Genomic DNA, 24184 nt, shown 5'->3' with positions numbered 1-24184 from the left:
CTTGTCAAGCTTTTCAGTGACAATCTATGAAAGAGAATCAGATGCCATTATAGAACACTGCAAAAAATTTTGTCACTACAAAAAACACAGCTTCTGCCTCACACGGGCAAATTTGCAAAACTGACGAAAGTGGTATTTGACCACATAGTCACTTCCTAGTGATGATTTTGCATCAACAGGCAATAAGGATGATTCTGTAACTCCCAGTATCTCTGCGCACAAGCATACGATGCAATTTCTATGGCAACTTTTCACTGACCTGCAAAGCAATGGTCGCACAGCAAAAATCAAGCCTTTCTCTGAGTGCCTGCGAAGAACTTCCGCCTTCAAAACGGGCCCCAAAATGGCCTCGAATCAGAAAAATAAAGTCACCAAGGGATTTGCCCTATCCCGCAGCATATACTGCCCTCTCGTCACACCGCGAAGGGTGTCTTAATCTGAGATAGTGCACTCTTGCACTTCCGACTGTGCTACCTGCAGAGATTTGCTCCCAAACTCAAAAAAGGAAAGCAACACAGGTCCTCTTACAAGGACACCGCGAACTTGGTTTTCTTTCTTGAGCTCCTTACCACGAACTAGGCTCTGATACCATGTGAAGATAGTGGGAGAGAGGAAAGGAGTCTCACTTACGGCTTTCTCACATACACAATGGGGGAATACACACAAAGGTGGAGGCTGAAAACAGTTTTCCTCTTCTTAGTTGTGAAAGCCAAAAGAACTCTAGTACAAAGAAATAGGAGAACCCTATATGTGGGTCTCAAACCAAACTCAACTAACTAAGGTGGCATACTAACTGAGCCACGAGCTAGAGTACATAAGGATAGCTGCCATCCAGCTATTATTCGTGGGCAGTGTACCAACCGCATCTGCAGCTAACAAGTCGGTGACATAAATGCACAACGGTCACCCTGGCATATCACGAGTGGAGCTTGATATCTCAACAAGAGGTGGGCGACATGAGAGAGAGGAGGGGAGAGGTGAGGGACATGATAGAGAGGAGGGGAGGAGAGGAGGGGCTGGGAGAGGGGAGGGGCGAAGTGAGAGAGAGGAGGGAAGGGGGTATAGAGGAGAGAGGGGAGGGGAGTCAAGGAGAGGGATGGCAGGGAATTTTTTGAAATGTCAAGGATAAGGATGGCGGGATTTTTTCTGATTTTTTCAAAAATTTCTCCTTCTCTCCCCTGATCTCTCCTCTGTCTCGCCATAGATTTCAAAATAGGAAAGAGAGGGATGGCGGGAATTTTTTTCAAATTTCAAATAAGGGAAGTGGGGAATGGCTTTTGATTTTTTTTTTGAAATCTATATCATCAAGCCACATTTCTTTTGGGCGAGGGGGGGGTGGGGCACATGTGGCTGACACCACATGTTTGGGGGACGGGGGGGCACATGTCGCTCACACCACATGTTTGGGAGTGGGAGGGCACATATGGCTCAAGACACATGTTTGGGGGGGGGCCATGTGGCTCAAGCCACATGTTGGGGGTGGGGGGCACATTTGGCTCATGTCACATGTTTGGGAGCGTGAGGGGGGGGGGACATGTGGCATGAGACATATGTTTGGGGGTGGGGGGGGCACATATGGCTCAAGCCACATGTTTTTTTGGGGGGGGGGACATATGGTTCAAGCCACATGTTTTTGGGGTGGGGTGGGGGCACATTTTGCTTATGCCACATGATTGGGGGGTTGGCGGGGGGCTTCTCTCTCTCTCTCTCTCTCTCTCTCTCTCTCTCTCTCTCTCTCTCTCTCTCTCCCTCTCTCTCTCTTCCAACTCCCCCCTCCCTCACTTTCCCTCTCCCCTCTTGTTGTCTGCTCCCTCTCTTACTCCCCCCTCACTCCCTCCCTCTCCCCACATGTGACACATGTTGCATGTCGGGGCTCTTCCCCCACATGTGGGGCACACCACATGTGGGTATTCTTTTTTGGATAAATTGTTTAATTTGCAAAAGTTTGTTGATTTTCAAAACAAACATTATATATATATATATATATATATATATATATATTGGGGGAAATTTCCTTTTTAAGAAATATTTATTAAAAAAGCAAAATTTTGGGGAAATTTTTAAAAATAAAAACTTTTGGAAGTTTTCAAAATTTTTGGTTATATTTGAAAAAAATCTATAATATATGTCAAAATTTTGCTCTTTTCTGAGTGATTTTTTTAATTTTCAAAGCTAATGTTGATTTTTAAAAACCATTTTTTCCAAAAAAATAATCTTTTAGGAAAATGTTTTTAAGAATTGTTTATTAAAAAATCAAAATTTTGGTGAATTTTTTAAAATAGGAGACTTTGAAAAATTGTGCATTTTTAAAGTTTTTTTTTGGAAAAATTTATAATAGATATCAAATCATATATATATATATATATATATATATATATATATATATATATAAAACAAAAATTTCTCTCCTCTACATGCAACTTTTGCTTCCACTTGGATTCCCTAATAACAATATAGAGGGACAAGCCCCACCCTTCATCATAAAGTTGGTTGAAACAAACATGCATCTAATTGTAATTGAAAAAGGCTTGCACTTAAATGGTGTATTTTTACACCAAGAAGGTGTATATGTACACCATCTCTCCAAAAGAACAAGTCATCTTGATATACTTAGGACTTTGGTTCAAAACTATGTGATGTCGACCAAAGTGTAATTATTTGGTTAATCATAAAAGGCTATTTGTAAGCTTATCTACTATTTGGTAATGAGGCTAAATTTGGGTTTTCAAAGTTTGCTAGAAAAACAGCTAATGGTTACTCTATATACGTGGGCGTGTAAAGTTTCAACCAATATTGCAAGATTTGTTTTGAAGTATATGGAAAAAAAAACTTGGGTCTATGATATAAAATTAGACTTTATCTAGTCCAATTTTGGAATTGGACTTTATACAAGTCCGATTTTTTTGAATACAATGTTTAATCTTGGTTGCTTCTTGCTTTGCCATGACAAAGTTGTAGAGCCAAGGCTTAAGATGTTTCCACTAGTTGACCTTATATTACTTTTAATTCTTTCCCAATTGCCATCGATGTATTCATTGAAGCATAAATCAAATGACTTTGTAAAATGTAGTCCATAATCCCATGTACTGTGGAGGTATGTAATCACTCTCTTTGCTGCATTAAGATGAGTCTTCTTGGGATTCTATTAGCTAATCACACAAATAGAATAAGAAATGTCCAACTTGGAGATAGTCAAGTAGATCAAGATCCAATGAGCTATGTGTACTAAAGAGGATCCAAATCTAGAGAATTGTTAAGTACAAACATTTGATGTTTCTTGAGTACCCATTGAGTGTACTCTCCTTGAGAGAGTGTGATCTTATGTCATCCTCTATATTTCTATCCCAACAAATCATGGAGTTTTCCCAAAGTCAATGTATTGATCAAGTTGTCAACATAAAGCACTACTAGAAGGATGTTTTTTACAATCTTCTTGATGTAAAGATATGGATTTGAATCTAATGGTTGAAATCCAAATGTATATGATAGTTTATCCTTCCATTCCATGCACAACATACCTATTTTGAATGATAGAGTGATTTTTACAACTTGTACGCTTTCCCACTGATAGTATGGTCTAAAGGCTATGTCATTTAGATCTCCTCACCTAAAAACCTATGGAGGAAGGAATTCTTCACATTGATCTAGTGGATAGGCCAATTATGTGGAAAGCAAGCACAATGGTTGGCTATGGTCATCTTTATAACTATTGCAAGGGTCTCTTTATAATTGTGCCATACTCGGGCATATCACTTGGCTAAAAACCTAGCTTTGTATTGGTTAGCCTCACCATGTGAGTTGAGATTGAATGTATACACCCATTCTCATCCTATGGAATTCTTCTTCTTTTTTTTCGGCAAAAAAATTCTTTTGTATTATGTCTCAAAGGACAAGATATAACCATGTCAAGTTCCATCTACTACACTTGGTTCAACCAGCAAACAAAAGAAGAAGAAATGATGTGATCATACATCAGTTATAGACCAAGCCTCGGTTGGTTTGACTTTAAAATCCTTGATCAAAGCCTTGCCATCTTTGTAGACAATCCATTTGCCTTCTTTTTTAGCTGTCTTCCCCTTTGCTAGTTTTGAGCTTTTGTTCCTTGGTTTTTAGTGAGTTCCTCTCTGCAATCCAAACCTATAGACGTTTCAACTTGTTAGATTATCTAAGAACTTGCATTCTTTTAGCTCTTGACTTGAAGGTAAGAATTCCTTGTGATCCTTCCTAAGCTATCTCAAAGTAGAGATCATCCAAATCATTAGGTGAGCAGACTTTAGCTTGCTCCTTCACTTCCTTGTGTAGTCATGTATAAGGAGCTCTTTGCTTCTCCTTTTGTCTCTCCCTTGAGCTTCTCTTGTGTCTCTCCCTTCAACTTCTTATGCATCTCTTCAATTTTACTAGATACTAATTCATCATTTAAAACTAAAATGGGAGTTGGCTTGTTTTAGCTTCAACTCATTCACTTTCACTCTCTCCTGTAGATCCTTAAATTTTTGCTTCAATTCACTATTCTCCTTCTTGAGCGAGAGAATATACTCATGGAGAAGAAGTATGACCTCATTTTGCCTAGTGTTAGGCAAAGGTGATGCTAGTTTTGCAACATATGAAGGTTGCTTCTCTACTTTTTTGTCATTCGTTTAAAAAAAAAAAAGCTGTCTACTAGGGTATTAACATCCATAGAGTACAGCCGCCAAATGTAGGGTAATCAATGAGTAAAGGTGACCAAGCCGAATGATCTACATCAACAGGACAAGCTCAAGGGAGTTTGATACCCAAATACACCATGGTCAATTACAAGAAATATGCACATGGAAGGAGTATAGCTCAAACTCGGGGAGTTTGACCCCCAAAAGTCCAAGGATTCAAGGGTCCCAAGCATAGGCAGTATGTTCTAGCTACCATTGCCCGGAACAAGGAGATGCACATGCGCCTTGCACTATTCAGCTACACATCCACAGAAAATAGTGACACCAACAAAAATAGCCACCCACGGAAGGAGTATAGCTCAAACTCGGGGAGTTTGACCCCCAAATTCCCAAAGACCCGCTCCAAAGTCCAAGGATTCAAGGGTCCCAAGCATAGGCGGTATGTTCTAGCTACCACTGCCCGGAATAAGGAGATGCACATGCGCCTTGCACTGTTCAGCTACACATCCACAGAAAATAGTGACACCAACAAAAATAGCCACCCACGGAAGGAGTACAGCTCAAACTCAGGGATTGTTCCCTAAATATTCTGAAGAAAAGGCTTCCAACAACATTCAGGGTTATTGTGGGGTGTCTCGCGGAAGCCGAGCCTCGTCACTCCAGGTTTTGAGCCTAGTCTACAAGGTTCAAACCCCAAATAGGTGAAGGTGTGAGGGCGCTTAGGGAGTTTGAGCCCCAAATCACCCGAGCCTAGGAGTGTGGCGAGGCTAACACAAGCACTATTTGGGAACCGGTTAGGACCACCTCCTAATACCAGGTTTGTCCCAAGTGCTTTAATATGGTTAACAAAAGCGTTATTTTCGTTAGAAGGGAGAGTCAGTAAGAATAGCAATATGCCTTGGCGCCCTACGAACCCAAGAGCCCATGGTTGTAAAGTGAGGGAGAGTGCTAAAAAGGAAAAGGGTTGGCCCTCCCTTCAAAAAGTGACTTGTATAAAAGGCCAAATGGTTGACTTTGGTCTTCATTGTTGTTTGCACCAAGTTGAATATACAAGCCCCCTGTTCTCTTCCAAGAGAGTGTTTGGGTGTTCTCTTGTTTTCTCATAGTGCCTTTGTGGTTGTCACTCTATCCCCCTTCACTCCCTTCTCTTTCTTCCCTTCCTCCCCCCTCCTTCTCACCTCCTTCTCCCTCTCCCCTCCCCTCTTCCTCTTCCCTCTTCCTCGCGTGAAACCACATTGCAACAATTCGGAGGCCGCTTGAGTGACACTTGCGGATGACTCGTGCTATGCATTACTCCCACAAGGAGTAGCTAGGTGGAGGCTCCCTCGGCATATCTTCAACTACCCCACAACACATGAGTCACCGTTGAGACCTGACAAAATATGAAGAGGGGAGAGGAGAAGAGTGGAGATGAGGAGAGAGGGCACAGCTAGAGAGCACACCACAAATGACTAACTGTACACTAGAATTAGTTGAAAAAATAGAATATATACAAACCCTTTTAGGGTTAGGGTTAGGGGATCTAACCCTTTCCTTTATAGCACTCTATAAGGTTGGTGCTATGCACATATGATCACGTGATGGTGCTATGCACACATGATCACATGATGTTGAGCGTGAACTCTCAACACCTTCCCTCAAGATCAACATCATGAAGTAGGCCTTCCCTCAAGATGATGATTCTAGGGAATCGAAGAAGGACTGAGCATTACATTCCATCACACCCCTTTAATGGGAATGTCCTTCCTCTGCATCAAACCAAGAGCTAGTCGGTGTTTCTCGAATAGCTCTTTACCGAGTGGTTTGGTAAAGATGTCTGCAACATTTTCTTTGCTATCACAATGCTGCAGTGTGATGTCACCAAGTAACACTCTTTCTCTGATGAAGTGCTCTCTGACATCAATGTGCTTTGTTCTGGAGTGATATACTGGATTTTTGGCCAATGCTTGAGCCGATTGATTATCACAGTATATTGTTGTTGGCTTTGACTCATCAAAGTAATCTGTTTCTGACAATAGTCTTCTGAGCCATATAGCCTCACATGCACCTGTAGTGAGTGCTCTATATTCTGCTTCAGTCAAAGACAAAGAAACAGTTGGCTGTTTGTTTGACAACCATGATATAGCACCTTGACCAAGGAAAAATGCATATCCCTGTGTCGATCTCCTGGTCTCATGATCTCCAGCATAGTCACTATCACAGTATCCATGCTACCGTGGATGACTTCCTCTGTATTCTATCCCAAATTGTCTTGTACCTCTGATGTATCTCAAGACTCTTTTGGCTGCATTCCAGTGAGACTGTTTTGGATTTGCCATAAACTGTGCTAGTGAGCTTACTGCATAACAAATATCTGGCCGTGTGATTGTCAGATATATAAGAGATCCAATGAGTTGCCTGTAGTATCTGTCATTGATTGTAGGCTTTTCTGAATCTTTAGTAAGTTTCAAACTCTGTTCCATGGGAGTGGCTGCAATCTTGCAATCTGCCATATGAAACTTCTTCAGGAGACTGTCAACATACTTGAGCTGACTCATGAATGTGCTATCTGAATCTCTCCAGAACTCAATTCCAAGACAATGGTGCATAAGTCCAAGATCTTTCATGTCGAACTCTGCAGATAAGTCTTGTTTTAGTTTTCTAATGAAGCTATCCTTGCTTCCTGTCACAATCAGATCATCTACGTAAAAAAGTGCAATAGTAATATCTTCCCCTTGAACTTTGTAGTAGAGAGTATGATCTGCATTGGACTTCATGTATCCCAGATTAGCAAAATACTTGTCAATTCTGCTGTACCAACTTCTGGGTGCTTGCTTTAAGCCGTAGAGACTTTTCTTGAGATGGCAAACCTTGTTCTCTTTTCCTGGTTCAACATAACCGGCTGGTTGTTGCATGTAGACTTCCTCGTCTAGATAACCATTGAGAAATGCATTCTTGACATCGAGCTGATACACATTCCATTTACTGAGTGTCGCTAGTGATATCAAGAACCGTATGGAATCCATCTTTGCTACTGGAGCATAAGTCTCATCATAATCTTGGCCATATTGTTGTGCAAAGCCTTTTGCAACTAATCTGGCTTTGTATCTCTGAATAGTGCCATCTGGATTGTACTTCACTTTGTATACCCATTTGTTGGCTATGGCCTTCTTTCCTGGTGGAAGGTCGCATAATTCCCAAGTGTTATTTTTATACAAAGCATCCATTTCTTCATTCATAGCAGTTTGCCATTCTGGCTTATCTACTGCGTCTTCGAAGTACACTGGCTCTTCTGTAGCCATGATGGTAGTCATAAGAGCATAGTTGGTGGTTTCCACCTGAATTGCTTTGCCTTTCTGAGCATATGTCAATCTGGCTGGTGGTCTGCTTTCCCTAGTAGACCGTCGGAGCTGTTGTGGCACTGCTTGGGGTGTTGCTGGCAATTCTTGCTCTTCTTCATCAACCTGTTCTGTAGGTGACTGTGAAGTCGATGCTTCTATCTCCTGTGTAGGTGAGGTTTTCCATTCTGATTCCTCATCGAAGATTACATCTCTGGAGATAATGACTTTGCGGTTGATGGGATCATACAATTTGTATGCTTTGCTTTCTTCACTGTAGCCAACCATGATGCATTTGCGTGACTTCGCATCCAATTTCCTGCGATGATCATCATGTATGTGGGCATATGCTATGCAACCAAATATGCGGAGATGCCCAATGCGTGGCTTGTGTCCAGTGAATGCTTCATAAGGAGTCATACCTTGTATCGGTTCGGTAGGAAGCCGATTAAGCAAGTAGTTAGCTGTAGCTATTGCTTCTGCCCAATACTGATTCGGAAGATGCTTTTCACTAAGCATTGCTCTAGCACTGTCTGCTAAAGTCCCATTCTTCCTTTCAGCTTTTGCATTTTGCTGAGGAGTATCTGCACATGTGAATTGTCTTCGAATGCCGTGATTTTTGCAAAAGTTCATGAATGCTGAAGACATGTATTCACCTCCTCTGTCTGATCTCATGACCTTGATCTTTCTGCCTGTTTGGTTTTCTACCATGGCTTTGAATTCTTGAAATCTGGTAAACACTTCAGATTTCTCTTTCAGAAAGTAGACCCAACAATATCTGCTGTAGTCGTCGATGAAGGTCAAGTAATAAAGTGAACCATTGATGCTGCGGGTCTGGGCATAACCCCATACATCTGTATGAATCAAATCAAGGATACCTCGTGCACGAGAGGTACTTCTGACAAAGTTGGTTCGCTTTTGTTTGCCAAAGCAGCATGCTTCACAAATTTTTCCAAGAAACTATAGCTTCGGAATCCCAATTGCCATATTTTGATTCCTGAGATCTAACAAGTACTTGAAGTTGACATGACCATATCTCTTGTGCCATTTTGCAGATAGTGGCATCTATTGCATTTGAGCTAAGATGGCATGCTTATCTGGTACTGTAGCTAGCATCCTGTATAAGCGTCCTTCCTTGACACCTTTTGCTACTAGCTGACCTCTTTTGGATTTGTCTCTGATAGTGCATTCATCACCGTCGAAGATGACTTTGTAGTTGTGTTCCGTCATTTGACCTACTGACAAAAGGTTTTTGCTGAGCTTCGAAACATAGAGCACATCTTTGACTAATCCTTTTGTACCAGTGAAATTGTTCATAGGGATAACACCTGTCCCTTGAACTGGATTCGGTGTATTGTCTGCTGTGTAGATGACATTCTTTTGACCTTCTAATGGCTTCATTTCTGTGAACCATTCCTGATGATTTGTCATATGAGATGATGCACCGCTGTCGATGTACCAAGGATCCTGTTCCACTTGGTCAACTTGATAACTGAAATCCTCTTTGGGATTGAAATCAGTGTCTAGGTGCATTGTATCAGTCTGATGCAATTCCTCACTTGCAAGAAACATATTTCCATGTTCATTTGCAAAATGACTGTGACTAGAATGTCCACCACGATGATTTCCTCTTCCTCGGGAATTCCCTCGATTACTGTTGGATTGACCGCCTTGGTCATACTGCTTCTTGCGGCAATCTCTTTCATAGTGTCCAAACTTGTGACAATAGTTGCATTGAATGTTTGACACATTGGTGGATGCATTCCCTCGTCCTTGGAATCTTCCTCGGTTGGAATGATTTCCGCTTTGCTGATTCTGATGTTGCTGAGGATGATGCTGATGCTGATGCTGATTTTGACTTTGTTGATGATGACCACTTTTCTGATATGATCTACCTCTGTTTCTACCTTTGCCTCTGTTTCTGTCTGAAGCTGTGAATGCCTGATCATTAGAATGACCTTTACGTGCTTGAATGGCCTGAGTCCTGAGTTCTTCACGAAGTAGAACTGACTGAAGTTCTTCCAGTGTTGGAATTTGCCGTTGGATGGCAATACTCTGGACTAGATTCTCATATCCTTCTCCTAGTCCATTCAGGATTACTTGAACCATTTCTGCGGGATTCATAGTCTCTCTTGCTGCTGCAAGTTGATTGTTGTAGTCTTTGATGCGGAGTACATAAGCATGACCGGTTTCACTGCTGTTGTGGAAACTCTGGTTGATCTGGTTTCTCAGGGTGAGAATCCTGGATGTGTTCTTGGACTCGTAGAGAGCTGCAAACATATCCCATGCTTCTTTTGATGTCTTGACTGTGTTGAGCTGTCCTAGCATGACATCTTGCACATTCTGCTTGATCAGGTGATAGGCATACTTGTCTTTCTTATCCCATTCTGCTTGAGCTCAGGCAATGGCAGGATCTGCTACTGGTGTGGAAACTGTTTGTGTAGATGTAGATCCCGATGTAGATCCCGTTGCTGGTAGTGTGACAACAGATGGAGTAGAGCTACTGGTGGCTGGATTGGTCAATGGTCTAGGTATGGATCCATCGACATACTCCCATTTGTCCTGAAGCACAAGAATGGTCTCCATTCGGTATTTCCATGTACCGTAATTGGAGTTGTCTAACTTAGCAGATGCCTCCAGATTGAGGTTGCTAGTCGACGTGGTGCAAACAATGTACTCAAAAGTGTCCTGAAAAAACTCTGTATGAATCAACTGCAAATACACTGAAGATGCCAAGTGAAATCTCTGTACCGTCGATGAAGATAGAACTGCAGTATATAAGATCTGATCTGTGTTACAAGGCTTGTGGCAATGATGCTGGGAATAGCCAAGAGGCTTTACAAGGCTAAAAAATGATGTGCACGATGCCGTGAGATAGCCAAATAGGCTTTACAATGGTGGCATGTGTGTGTGAAATCAAGTGCTATCTGCCCACTGAACCAATCTGCAATGCCTCTGAACTCTGAAGTCTGCTCACTGAACTGATGAACGTAAGATTTCAGGTAATGTAATGATGTGAAATCGGATGTGAGCGTATGGACTGACTCCGAGTAGGTACTAGTCGGGAATTTCGCGCATGGCTTAGATTGGCAACTTGGGGAATTCAAAGCGTCCCCTCTATGGCGATCTAGTCTACTCTGATCTAGATCTAAACCAACCGTCGATCGATGAAAGAGCAGCAAATAATTCCTTTTCTTTTGTTCTTTTTAAGTGCTGGGTCAGATGCGTCGATGTAGAGGCAAATGTGCGTGAAGGAAGTGGTTTTGTCGGCGAGGCTCAAATGTGAGTGTAACTTGCACCGAAATGTGCGCGTGATGTAACGAACGCGTAGAGCACAAAAAATCGAGCGACTTTCCTTTTTGGAGCACCCTCAAATTCTTCCTGGATCAAGAGATATGACTTGATCTAGGTGGAGGGGCAAAAGGAGTGCAAATGGTGCTCAATGATGATGTGTCACTGTGAGTCACATGCAGTGATGATGTGGCACTGTGCTTAGCAAGAGGTGTGCCAGTGAAGCTCTGTGCTGAGGTGGCAGGAGTGTGCACAGTGTGCTTGGCAAGGGACTGTGCCTACAGAGGGTCAGTGCTGACTGGACTGTTGAGGTGGCAGTGCTGAGGTGGCACAGATGATGTCAGCAGGGTGATGTGGCAATGCTGATGTGGCACTAATGACATGGCACAGGTGACATGGCACTGATGATGTGGCACAGGTGACGTGGCACTGATGACGTGGCACAAGTGACGTGGCTGATGACATGTCACTAATGACGTGGCAGGTGATGTGGCTGATGACGTGTCACTGATGACATGGCAGGTGACGTTGCTGATGACGTGTCAGTGATGATGTGGTAGGTGACGTGGCTGATGATGTGTCAGTGCTGATGTGGGATGACGTGGCAGTGGTGACGTGTTAGCTGACGTGGTGCTAGTGACGTGGCACTGTGGATAAGGGTGCCACGTGGCTGGTCCTTGACCACACCTGTGTGTGTGGTGACCCTGGGTGGATAAGGTCTATGCTAGGTGTCAATTTTGTGGCCAGCCCCTAGGTGCTTCCTATCTGCCACTTCCTATCTGCCACGTGTAAGAAGATTGGAGTTCGGAATCTTCGAGGTTCTGATGGAATCTATGAAGATTTCGTTAATGAACATTGCCGGTTTGGCGAGACGGTCGCACAAGAGCTGGCGTGGGCGAGACGGTCGCACAAGAGCGGTCCTTTCCAAACGCACGATGCTGCCGGTTTGGCGAGACGGTCGCACAAGAGCGGCGGGACACGTCGTAGATGCCATAGCAGCTTGTAACCGAACTCTTGCGCTGGACCCCCATTGTACGACAGCGCTAAGCGCTAGAGCTTCGCTGTATGAGATGGTGAGATGCTTTTTGGAGTGTTTGCTCGATTTGCAACAGCTAAAGATGATTTACGAAGCTGCACTTCGTTATCGAATGGTACGGGAGCCCTGCTGGTCCATCCGTCAACAGACAACAGCGGACATCGACTTTCCTGGTGGCTTGGACTACATCAACAGCAAAATGTGGACGGAGTTGGTTGCCGCAGTCCGCGTTCGCAGGGCTTTCGCTTGGCGATGGCGAATGGCTTGCGAGGGGCTCGTTGGCGGAGCTTGGAGATCATTTGCAAGCTTAGACTGTCGAGAAAGTCTCTTCAACAGTGGCAAAGCGTGCGCAAGGCTTGCTTCATGGGGTTGCGCAAAGCCTGCTTCAGAAGAGAGGCTGTAGAAGATCGTATGGAGCAGCCTGCTAGCGTTGAAGATGCAGCTACGTCGACTGGAGCCAGTTGTTGAGGTCGTCCGAGCGTTGCTTGTGCATCAAGATAGGAGTCGGCTCCTTATCTCACATAATTTCTCACACAAAAAGTCTCTCACTCGATTCTTTTTCTCTCAAAAGAATAGATCTCTCCTATATCTCTCTCAGTGAAGGAATGAACGGAAGGAGGATTAACAAAAATCTCTCTCACAGAACTAGTTCTCTCACAATCTCAATGCTCACTCTTTCTCACAAACACTCAAGAGAAGGAACTAAAATCTCTCAAGAATGAACGGAATTCCCTTAAGGAATGACAGAAATTCTCTCAAATGGACGGATGAAGATCTCTCACCGGAAGTGGACTCTCACGGAGAACACTCAAGAGAACTCTCAATCTCACAATCTCTCTCACACTCTCAAGAATCGCAATGCCTCAGCGGAAGGCAAGGGAGCTCTGATACCATGACAAAATATGAAGAGGGGAGAGGAGAAGAGTGGAGATGAGGAGAGAGGGCACAGCTAGAGAGCACACCACAAATGACTAACTGTACACTAGAATTAGTTGAAAAAATAGAATATATACAAACCCTTTTAGGGTTAGGGTTAGGGGATCTAACCCTTTCCTTTATAGCACTCTATAAGGTTAGTGCTATGCACATATGATCACGTGATGGTGCTATGCACACATGATCACATGATGTTGAGCGTGAACTCTCAACAAGACCCACTACATTTTTGGTATCATTGTTGGGGACAAAAGGTATGCTTTTGCATTTGCACTTGTCTTCCTTCAATATATTCCCATTGCACAAGTTTTCAAGCTTACCTTGGAGCTTGTTAATGGAGTTGTAGGGGAGAAGAGAGGTGGAAAGAGAGAGAGAGAGAGAGAGAGAGAGAGAGAGAGAGAGAGGACATAAATCTATTTTTTCATGTAGCAATGCCATTTGTGAGCATGAGAAGCTTGTTTTGGATGCTTTTTGGTGTTTCAAGTTGATAGGAATGTAGTAGGCTTGATTGCTAAGGTGTGTATGTGGTCTAATCACCTCAAAAAACAATAAAACTAAGGAATTTTGTCAAATTTTGAAGTAGTTTCATGTTCTAGAACTCCCCTTTTCTAGGTTTTTGCATTTTGGCTTTCAGAAAGTGTTTGTTTTCAAGTTTTTTTTCATTGAGTAGGTAGATTAGGTAGTGTCGCACCCCCCATCATAAAAAATTATGAACAGAAACTGCAAAATCCTCAGAAATCATCAAATCTCAGTGAACAAAACTGTGTATGACTATCCCGCCAAGTCGGTGTTGTAGTGTATCGCACCAACCAGATTCCCCACCGATCGGTGTGTTAGCAAGATCTCTCCTGATAAACCTGTGTTGACTTGGTGCCGTAATGCTTCCCCGTCGACCTAACCTCTGACTACGGTTTACCCTGCCACCCGGAGTTAATGCATGTCAGAGTTACTTCTGCACCAATTTGACAAGTCATTGATCGGTGCTATAGTGATTCCCCGTCGCTCGTATCACCGATGCTATGAACCCACCCCCATGCCCGTAGTTGTAATCATTCTCCTCCACCCGTTGCGCTACTTCCATCACACCACCCATCGCTATGTCTCTCCATCGTCCGATGTTTGCCCACTGTTATTCGATATCCCTATGCCTATGGGAATATCCCTTTCAACCAATCGCATCGACTACATGGCAATCATTTTCCCATCTGATCATCGTGATACATTCATCACACTGACTGGTGCTATCTCCTTATTTTGCCAATCGTCCTCGTTGAAAGGTTACGCCACCGCCCGCCACCTAAACTATACTACACTGTCCAACACTGACTGGTGCTATCTCCTTATTTTGCCGATCATCCTCATTGAAAGGTTACGCCACCGCCCACCACCTAAACTATACTACACTGTCCATTGCTATACCCGTAGCACACCGACAGGTGTAGTAGAGTTATCCTGTCGACCGGTGCGATACCTCTAGGGTAGCCAAGGAATAAATAGAAAATTCCAGGACCTCAATTCAACTTGGGTGTCCCCAATAGCCAGACGCATCCCACATGCACTTGAGGTCTAGAAGGATTTTGCCAAAGGGTCCCGTGCCAGAAGAAAGTGCTTTGAGCTATGCTCACATCCCACCCTTCATCCTAGTTGGGAGTTTGAAAGCTCGATTCCGAGCCTCCACTCGTTCGTAGGTCCCCGTCCAGAAACTCCATCTAGTTTAGACATAACAGAGAGCCTTCACGAGTGTAGCCTCTCCTAACTCTCCTGCACCTTCGGTTGCATCCAAGCTTAGAGGTACATTCTCTCACATGTTCGGCCGCTTAGGACGAACAGAGTCGGTAGACATGGAAAACCCCCTTTGTCCGCATGTCTGCAGGAAGGGAAGGCCATCAGCATATAGTTCTCAAGCCCCAGATCAAGACAAAAACTACCTTCGCTGATCCAGGTTCCTCCGCCTATGCTAGACCCCTTCAGTGGGAGAACATGGATGATGAAGATCCATGGATGAGGGAACTCCGTAGACAAGACCCGAGTCGAGGGGATACCGAGAACTTCCAAGGTAGAATGCCTTATGACCCTCTAACAGCCCCAGTCCCACCAACCTTTGTCAACTATGGGGCACCTCAGTTCCCACTCTACCGCACGTTGCATGGAACCAACATTACCATGCCCCATAACCCATTGCCTCCTGGAGTCTGTCCCTTTTTGCCTATATCGGTTGCACCAATGAGCACATGCACGAGTACTTATGTCTCAATGTTGACACCAGCAACTACATCGATACCACCACCTGGGCCAAGCCTAAGGCCAGCCCTGTGACCTGTCAGGCCCACAACAACACCACCTCTGCTAGCTGCTCAAACGGTGTTGACTGACGAGGCAATGCATATTTTGGTGAACGCCCTAGGAAGGGGGGCAACACCACCTCCACCCACCCCAGTGTTCCCTATAGGGATGGCAAATCCCTCGAGAAGACGTCCCATAGCCATTTCCAAGCTAATGACCAAATTCCTCAGATAAGGAGACCCGGTCTTCAACGTGAAATGGTTCGAGAAGATTTGTGAAGTCTTTGGTGCACCAGGTGACCTCGAGATGGCCAATGCATTTGGTCTCAGCTTGGATGACAAGGCAAGTCAATGGTACAGGGCTCTCACCCCATAGGAAAAGATCCAACTGGGAGACATTGAGAAAGGCTTTTATTGTGGGATTCACCCCCAGCGGCCATAAATGGAGCCCGAACAACCAGTTGTATGGGGTAAAACAAAATGACAAAGAATCCCTAAGGGATTACATTGTGAGGATTAAGCACCTCAATGCCTACTGTGACCCCTATGAGCGGATGAGTGATGAACGACTGTTGCCTTACTTCCTTATCGGGTTAGTAGACCCAAAGCTGCATGACCACCTCATAGTGATGAACCCCACCTCCTTTGAACTATGCAACAAGGTGGCCATCCGTAGGTGGATTTGAACAAGGTCTCGGCCCCCTCCAAAGTAGCCCCCTCGGTTAGGTCCTCGAGTGTAGAGTCAAGCAAGAAGGAGGCTAACGAGCGTAAAAGTTTGGATGTGAGTGAGCTAGCCTCCAATCTGTTGGAGTAGCTAGGTCAGCAATAGAGAACAGGAACCTCCAAGGAGGCATCGAGAAACCCCCACTTGTTTCCACGAAGAGAACAATGTCTAGTGCAAGGTATGCGATGGCAACCACCCCTTCAATGAGTGTCCGTGCCTAAGGGCAAGGCCGGCACTCTACTGTGCACACTGCCATAGGTGGGGAAACCATGATACCTCCCAATGTCAATTCTCGAGGTCCCTTCCCCAACCCATGTATCAAATGCGACCCCCATTGGCCCTCACAGCCCCACCTAACCCCTAGATCTCACAAGGTGGCCCTGTGGCTAGCTCTAGCTAGTACCGGGCTCAGCCAGCTCCGTTGCCACCACCCATACTAGGTCCACAACCCTCGCTACCTTGCATCACCCTAGTCAATCAAGTGTTGATCGAAGAGTTGCCCAACGGCTAGGAGGAAATGGGTCCTGATAATGGACCTCATGATTATTACCCCTATGAGGAGGGGAGTGGAGCCCTAGCCCACTACCTCCCGCCAAAGGATCAACAAGTCCCCCGTATTCCAGATTGCTTCTGTAAATGCAAAAGCGAGAGATCTGAACTCAATTGCTTGGAGGTCCTCGCTCCAATATTATACCTGCCAAGGTCCCCATAGAGCAAGTGAATGCCCCTACTGAGGCACTTCAGACCCACTAGTGTCCTGTTTCAAATGCCAGGGTCCACACTTCTTGAAGGACTGTCCATACAGGGATTGTATGCCCACCGCCCCAACCTCAACCAACCCCACCCCCTTGTGTGCAGGATGTGGCATGGAGCATCTATTGCAGGATCGTCCCACGATAAGACCAACCACTTCACTCACCCTGCCAAGGAGCACCAACCTCAATCTGCTTAGCATCAAACAAGGCCATGTGGCCACAGTGCCACTACAAGTCATTACAAGGATGCAGACCAAGGCACTAGGCAAGGCCATGAAGAAGCTCACCAAGAATGGTAAGGTATCCCCGTTGCTCGGTCAAGATTCCTCTATAGCCTCTAACTCATTCCAAGAAGGCCATTCGAGTAGGTGACGGTTCCAACCAGGTGACGGTTCTGATGAGGAGATAGCTACCCTTGCCACCTCCTCTGCTTCCGAATAATCTTCCATCTAGGGTGACCCTGATGTATCCCTGATTTCAAAAGTGAACAAACCAATGCAGGCTTAGGGCCTGGCACTGGCACCCACCTATAAAGAGACCTACCCTGACCCGGTCTTAGAGAAGCAGTACATAAAGGATGCCCAAAACTTGGTGTGTGATTGCCAAGATAGGTTCGAGCATCGACTAAAGGCCAATAGGGGGTTAGATACTATCCATCCAGCCCACTTGATGGGGCATAGAGGATCAAAATCGCTCAAGGTACCAGAAAGAGTGGAGGAAGAACACCTCAGCTTAGAGCAGTTGGAAGCTCCAGATTTGATATAGAAGATGTTCCAAGAAGACCCAGTGCTACATAACCTCCAAGATGAAGGAGACATATACGGCTTTGATGACATGTTGTCCATGGAGGAAGAGACTTTATGAGAACCCTATGATAGTGCCGGGCTAGTTGCCTTCCTATCTACAGAAGTGAAAATGTCGATCACGTCTATGCTAAGAGGAAATCCCATCCTATGGCATGATCTGTCCAATTGGATGAGCAGGCCATTCATACCTCTAGCCCTTGCTAGCCCTAAGCCCAACCAATCAACACTAGAAAAGGAGAAAAACCTACCCAAGATTCCCATCAACAAGCTAGGCCAGTATTTCGAGGGTGATGACACAAACGCCTCAATCCCCATAGTCTACCAAAACCAGAAGGTGGAAGCCATCCTGTATGGGGTTGTACACACTGGTGCCACAGGCGGTCTGACTTAACACAATGGGGATGGACACTTGAAGGTAATGGCATCACCCTGTTCACACAAGTAGGGTCCAGCCCCACAGATAGATTCATGAAAGCTCATTTCTCTAAGGAAGTCAGATCCCACAACAACAACAAAGTCCGACACAAAGGTGCCTCTTGCATCCAAGGGAAGGAACAAGCTGGACGCATACTCTACATGGCTCCTCACTCGCTATGCTGCAGTACGATGCCTGCCTCTACCACATTCATCATAATCATCACGTCTAGGTCTAGGTATGTTAGTATGGTAGGCATCTCACCCGATGTACCCACATCCCACTAGTCCCTACCGAACACATTGCATGCACACACGATCAGCACCAGGTGATTAGAGTCCATTCTTGCATTTTTACAAGTGTTCATGTTCTTGCATGCTGACTTCACTATCATGTTGCACAACAGAAGTGCACTCTGCTTAGTCCACATTTCCCCCACCCCACTCCTCCTTCCTTCTCTTTTTCCTAATTTTTACACAGCCACTACCCCGCCAACCATTGCTAAAATGTTCCCCACCGACCGTCGTCGAAATGTTTGCCATCGATCGTTGCCAAGCCATTACACCACCATTGATCATCGCCAAAATGTTTGTCGCACTGACTGTCACAATCACGATACCCCGTCGGGTCATCGCCATCCAAAATAGCACCACCTCATCACCATTTGAGTACCACACTAGCCTTGGCCTAAGACACTCCACATCGACCGTCAGCATTGAGGTTCGCCACCGATCATCGCCATCAAATTCAGCACTGACCATTGCCTTACCCCAGTAGCCTGTTGGTCGAGGGGATATAAATCTATAAAAGCAGGCCTACCCCACCGGGTTGTCACCATAGCTGTTATAACAAAACTCTGCCAAAAGTTATCCAAAAATCTGATAGTTTCCTGCCCACTTCCTCTACATCCCCACTGACAAATTATGTCCTCCTATTCTTCCTCATCCACTGATTCCCTCATCACACAACTTCCACTTCTGTTTGCCATGGAATCTGAACATGACTTCTATGAGTTTGAAGCTGACCTGGGTCTCCACCCTCGTTCCAGAGGCCACTAGCCCATCAAAGCACTCCTTCGGCCACAATTTTAATGCCGACCGAAATACCTGTGGAGGACTTACAGGACGAAGACACCTCCACCAGACATGCTACTCAAGAAGAGCTAGCTATAGCAAGCATGACCCCCATGAGAATACAAAAGCACACCCTGGCGCCAACCACAGGCGAGTACAAGATCGTGCGTTCACAAGCACACTCACCATTGGGAGAAGCATGGCTCCAAGAGCTAGATGCTTGCATGATCCACTCGCACTTTGCTTACGAGGGTCAAGACTACACCCTCCACTACCACATAGTAGTAGCATATGCCGCTCTCCAGGACCCGACAGTTGTGGAGGCACTTAACTTTGTAGGCTTGGGAAGAGTAGTAGCCCGTTTCCCATGCCACTTGGACATGATGCTACTAGCGGAATTCCTCAAGATATACAACAGCAACACCAACATTGGTGTCCTGCGTGATGCAGTCGGCAATCCCCACCACTACCAGATCAATCAAGACACAGTGCGAGTAGTATTCAACCTGCCAGTGGTGGCAGAGAAATACTCCAAGAAAAAACAGAAGCTCGATTCCCTAAAGACGGTCTGTCACTACGACCGCCACAAGTGCAGAGGCCACATCCCATTCACCACCATCCACAAGCCTGAGGTAGAGCGCCCAGCAAGAGCCCTGTAATGGCTCACTCAAGTGAAGCACACGGACCATCATCAATCCGTTGTGCCCAATATCTTGCTGAGAATGGTGAGTTTCTAGGAGATGAACTGAGCTAACTACTACTGTAGCTAGATGAGAGATGATCTCAGCACCCACGGGGATGTCATCCATAATCTCATGTTGTACACGCTGGTCCTTTATTACGTGAAAAGTCAGCATCCGCCAATCGGCTTCGGCCTCGTCGAGAAATCAACCACCGGTCCCCTATAGACTGAGTAGGAAGAGACAAAAACAAGGCCCAAGAGAGTGAGGACAACGCCAAGTGCCACTCCGGTCACTCAGGTGCAACCAGAAAGAAGTTAGCTGCTCAACCAATATGGGGAAAGCTAGTTGCATGAATTCATGCAACGACAACTACGCCTATAGTAGTTAGGTCCTCAAGATAAGGGCAGGTAGGTGCAAGGAGTGCCTATTCTCATTGAAGACCTCTAAGGCGATGACACCATCGATATCGGCCTCCATACAGGAGCTGAAACTGGTGCCCACCACCCCCACTGCTCCCTTCATCTCAGTCTCCACCACCCCTCAGGAGACAGCATCCTTTGCCACCGGCACCTGACAATAGAACAGTTGTCACGCATTGATGTAATGGAGATAAATTTCTTTGAAGCCATGGCACAACTGCCGCAAGTCGCACGCACAATCTTATAAAGGAGGCAAGAACATCGAATCTCATCCAAGCCCAGCTCTCGGCACATGAAAGCCAGTTGACAACGGTCGCAGCTCAAGCAACGAGCCATGCCGCACTAAATTGAGCCGAAGAATATCGGGCTAAGGTGGAAGAGCTCGAGCTCACTCTGACGAAAGTCAAGGATGACCTCGCCACCAGTGAATCCCTGGTCCAGACGCTCATGGAACAGGTGGACACGGTAGAATCAGCCTTGCGCATGATGCTGGAGCAACAAGCATAGGTCGAGCAGCAGTACACTAGCACACAAGAGTCCCACGACCAACAAATCCACTCCTTATAGGATCTCCTAGCACAAGAGATGAACCTCATGGTCTCCCTCCAAGAAGAAATCGAAAGATAGCATGCCACTGGCCACTCTGAGGAGTCAGGGTTGGAAGACCACGAGTAGTAGGAGTTCAAGATGTACAGGGAGGTGTCTCCATAAGTAGCCACATATATACTTGCACCACGCACCATCGTCCAAACCTTGCAAACGCACTTCGATGCACTCTGTGCACAAAACCTTATCTTCCATCTAGACCTCACTACTCCACTACCGCCTAACGCCCTCCAAACTATTCTCCATCATAATCCTGACCACTGTTGCCCCATCTTAGCTCTCTCTTGACCTACAGCCCACACCTCCCTATCTCTTCTCTGCCCCTTCGATCTCCAAACCCTATCCGCCCATCCCATTCTTCTTAATTTTCAAGGTTGGTGCTGCATCATCACTGAGTCCCTTAATTATCATGCGGACGATGAAGTGATGCAACTCGCAAAGCCTGAGGAACTCATGCCATGGATCTGCACTCCCGAAAGTCTGCATGTAGACATAAATTGGATGCAAACCTACGACTGAGCCTCAACAGTCCAAGCTTAAGGACACCTATATGTAAATGGAATAGCTACAAGAAGAAGAATGAGGCCCTTGAGAAAGAGGAGAGAGACTCCTTTTATAGAGCGATTCTCACCCTCCTTTAGCTTTGTTCTGTTCTAGCCAATAGACACCTTAATTCCTTGGTGCCATAAGGACATGAATCACCATCAATTGTCCTTATGGACACATTTTGACATCACAATATGCTCATGACTCTTTAAAATTTGAGAAAGTTAAGAGTCCTCCCACATGGAGCCCAAGGGGACCCTCTCTTTTCCAAATGTTTGCATCCTTCCTACTCCATATACAAATTCTAGAAGGATTCCTTCTTGAGCCCACACTCCTCCATATGCCTTCACATGCATGGCATGTGATCTCTCCTACATTATTGAGCACACATGGACATGAGACCCACCTCTTTATATCACTCACTCTTCCTATTTTCCAAAACCCCATAATGTCTTACTCACAAATAGCTCTCACTCCATACAAAGGTAATTATCATTCATACACATGGTATTTACACATGTACTCTCTTTAAAAAAGGATGCCACTATTGTTGCCTTATTATTGGGGCTGTGGCCTTCACTCTACCCATCTAGTTGCAGAATCTATTACTGCCACAAATATATAATACTTCTCATGTGAGAAGTTAAGAATTCAACCCAGAAAATCTAACCTCCATGTTTCAAATGGGCCATATGCTAGAATAGGGTTTAAGAGTCCTACTTGTGCCCGTATTCTTTGCACACTTCAGAGATTGGGCACCACTTATGGACATATCCATTGAGCCTCCTGGGCCAGTATTACCTAGAATCTTGTGATTTGTCGTATCTAAGGAAAAGTGACTTGAACATTTATAGCATAGCTTTATAATACTTTTGAAATCTTCCAAGATCACCACCCTCCTAAGAACCTTATCTTTACCTTGCTTATCAAGGACATTGCCTATAATTGTGTAAGGTTGAGCTTTCCTTACAAACCTTTGCTTTTGTTGAGGCCTCCATCCATGAGGAAAATATTATGTATCCATGTAATATTGAACATCTTGGAGCTCTAACCAACCTATATCTATTAAAGCAAAAATAGCCATTTTGAAACAAGATAAGGTTTTTGTAGCCAACCCACTAGCTTTTTTATGGTCTTTTCTTGAAACATGCATAAGTTTGTAGATCTCAAAAGCTTCTTTTAACTCCATTGCCATTTTATATAATTCTTGTAGATTAGGAATCCTTGCCTTGTATTCTCCTTTCATTTTCCTAATGACCAATTGAGAATATCTAACCTCTACCTCTTTCACTCCCTCCGTTATGCAATCCTATATTCCACAAATCTATGTGTTATATTAACCAATGCCATTTGAAATAGCATTTGGAAATTCTCTACCCTTAGCTCATACATCTTTTCCTTCTGAAGCAAATAGAATTATTCCCCCCCAACTCCACATTGCCTAGAAGGGCTAAAGGCTACATCAAAATGCAAAGTGAAAGTATTAGGTGGAGTCTCTAAATCTTGACATACTTCTTCATTTGTCCTTGTTTCTTCTTCTCCTAAGCTCCTAACATAGAAGACATAAGGCCCAAATACAAAGCCAAAACTCAAAGTGAGGCACAAGAATTAAATCCAGCTATAGCTTTCCAAAAAAGTATGCAAAGAAACAATTTCACTAATATCAAGATGAATCCATTTGATCCCCTTACAATTCTTGCAAATGATATCCAACATTCTAAAATTTTGAAGCAATGGATCAAATGTTGCGTTCATAAGGGAGTGAAAGAGATTTACACCAAAGGAAATATTTAAAGCTACTTCTTGCACTAAAAGATTCTTTGAAAACTTTTCCATGAAACTTTGGGGCATCCAAGCTCAATCCTTCAGCATTTAAATGCATATCTTATGGTAGTTGAACAACCCTTGAACAACATCCATTGCCATATCTGCAGCTACATCTATGGTCATAGCTACATGAACAACAGTGGACATATATGCATGAACACCAGTGGGCATATCAAGAACATTAATAGTATCTAAATGAGCAATAGTATCTGGATGAGAAACTTCATAACCAATAGGAACAATAGCATCTAGATGAGCAATATCAAACACACACACACACACACACACACACACACACACACACACACATACACACACACACACACACACACACTCACACACACACACATCCCTTTGGGGACCCTTGTGTGGTTCAAGCTTGTCAACATACTGATGGACCATGATAGTAGGAAATCAGATTGGATCATGAAAGTAGGAAATCATAGAAAGAAAAACATGGAAAAGAGTGTTGTTAGCCTTCCATTACTTTGAGTATTACTTCGATAATTGGTAACGTGTGGGCCTTACCTAGGGCACATAGTTATAACTACAGTTTATTCTACCACATGTTATTGGCGATCCCATGGCATTGATAAAAATACCTATTGATTTCTTATGCCCGCTAGTGGGAGTAGACATATTATATTATACCCCTCAGTTTATTTGTTGACCAACTATGCATGCCCATGGTCATGGGGACCCTTCTATACTTTGAACTTTTCAAAGTATTGATAGGCCATGGAAACATGTAATCGTATTGAAGTCCCTCGGAAAATATTTGAGTACCCATTGAACTTCCATGGGTAAGTGCTAAAAGCTAGT

The sequence above is a fragment of the Dipteris shenzhenensis genome, chromosome 25 (assembly GCF_047967505.1).
Source record: "Dipteris shenzhenensis isolate YYH24624 ecotype China chromosome 25, Dip_SZ_1.0, whole genome shotgun sequence".
Classification (NCBI taxonomy): domain Eukaryota; kingdom Viridiplantae; phylum Streptophyta; class Polypodiopsida; order Gleicheniales; family Dipteridaceae; genus Dipteris; species Dipteris shenzhenensis.
The sequence above is the reverse complement of the archived record's forward strand: the minus strand, read 5'-3'. Positions refer to the sequence as shown.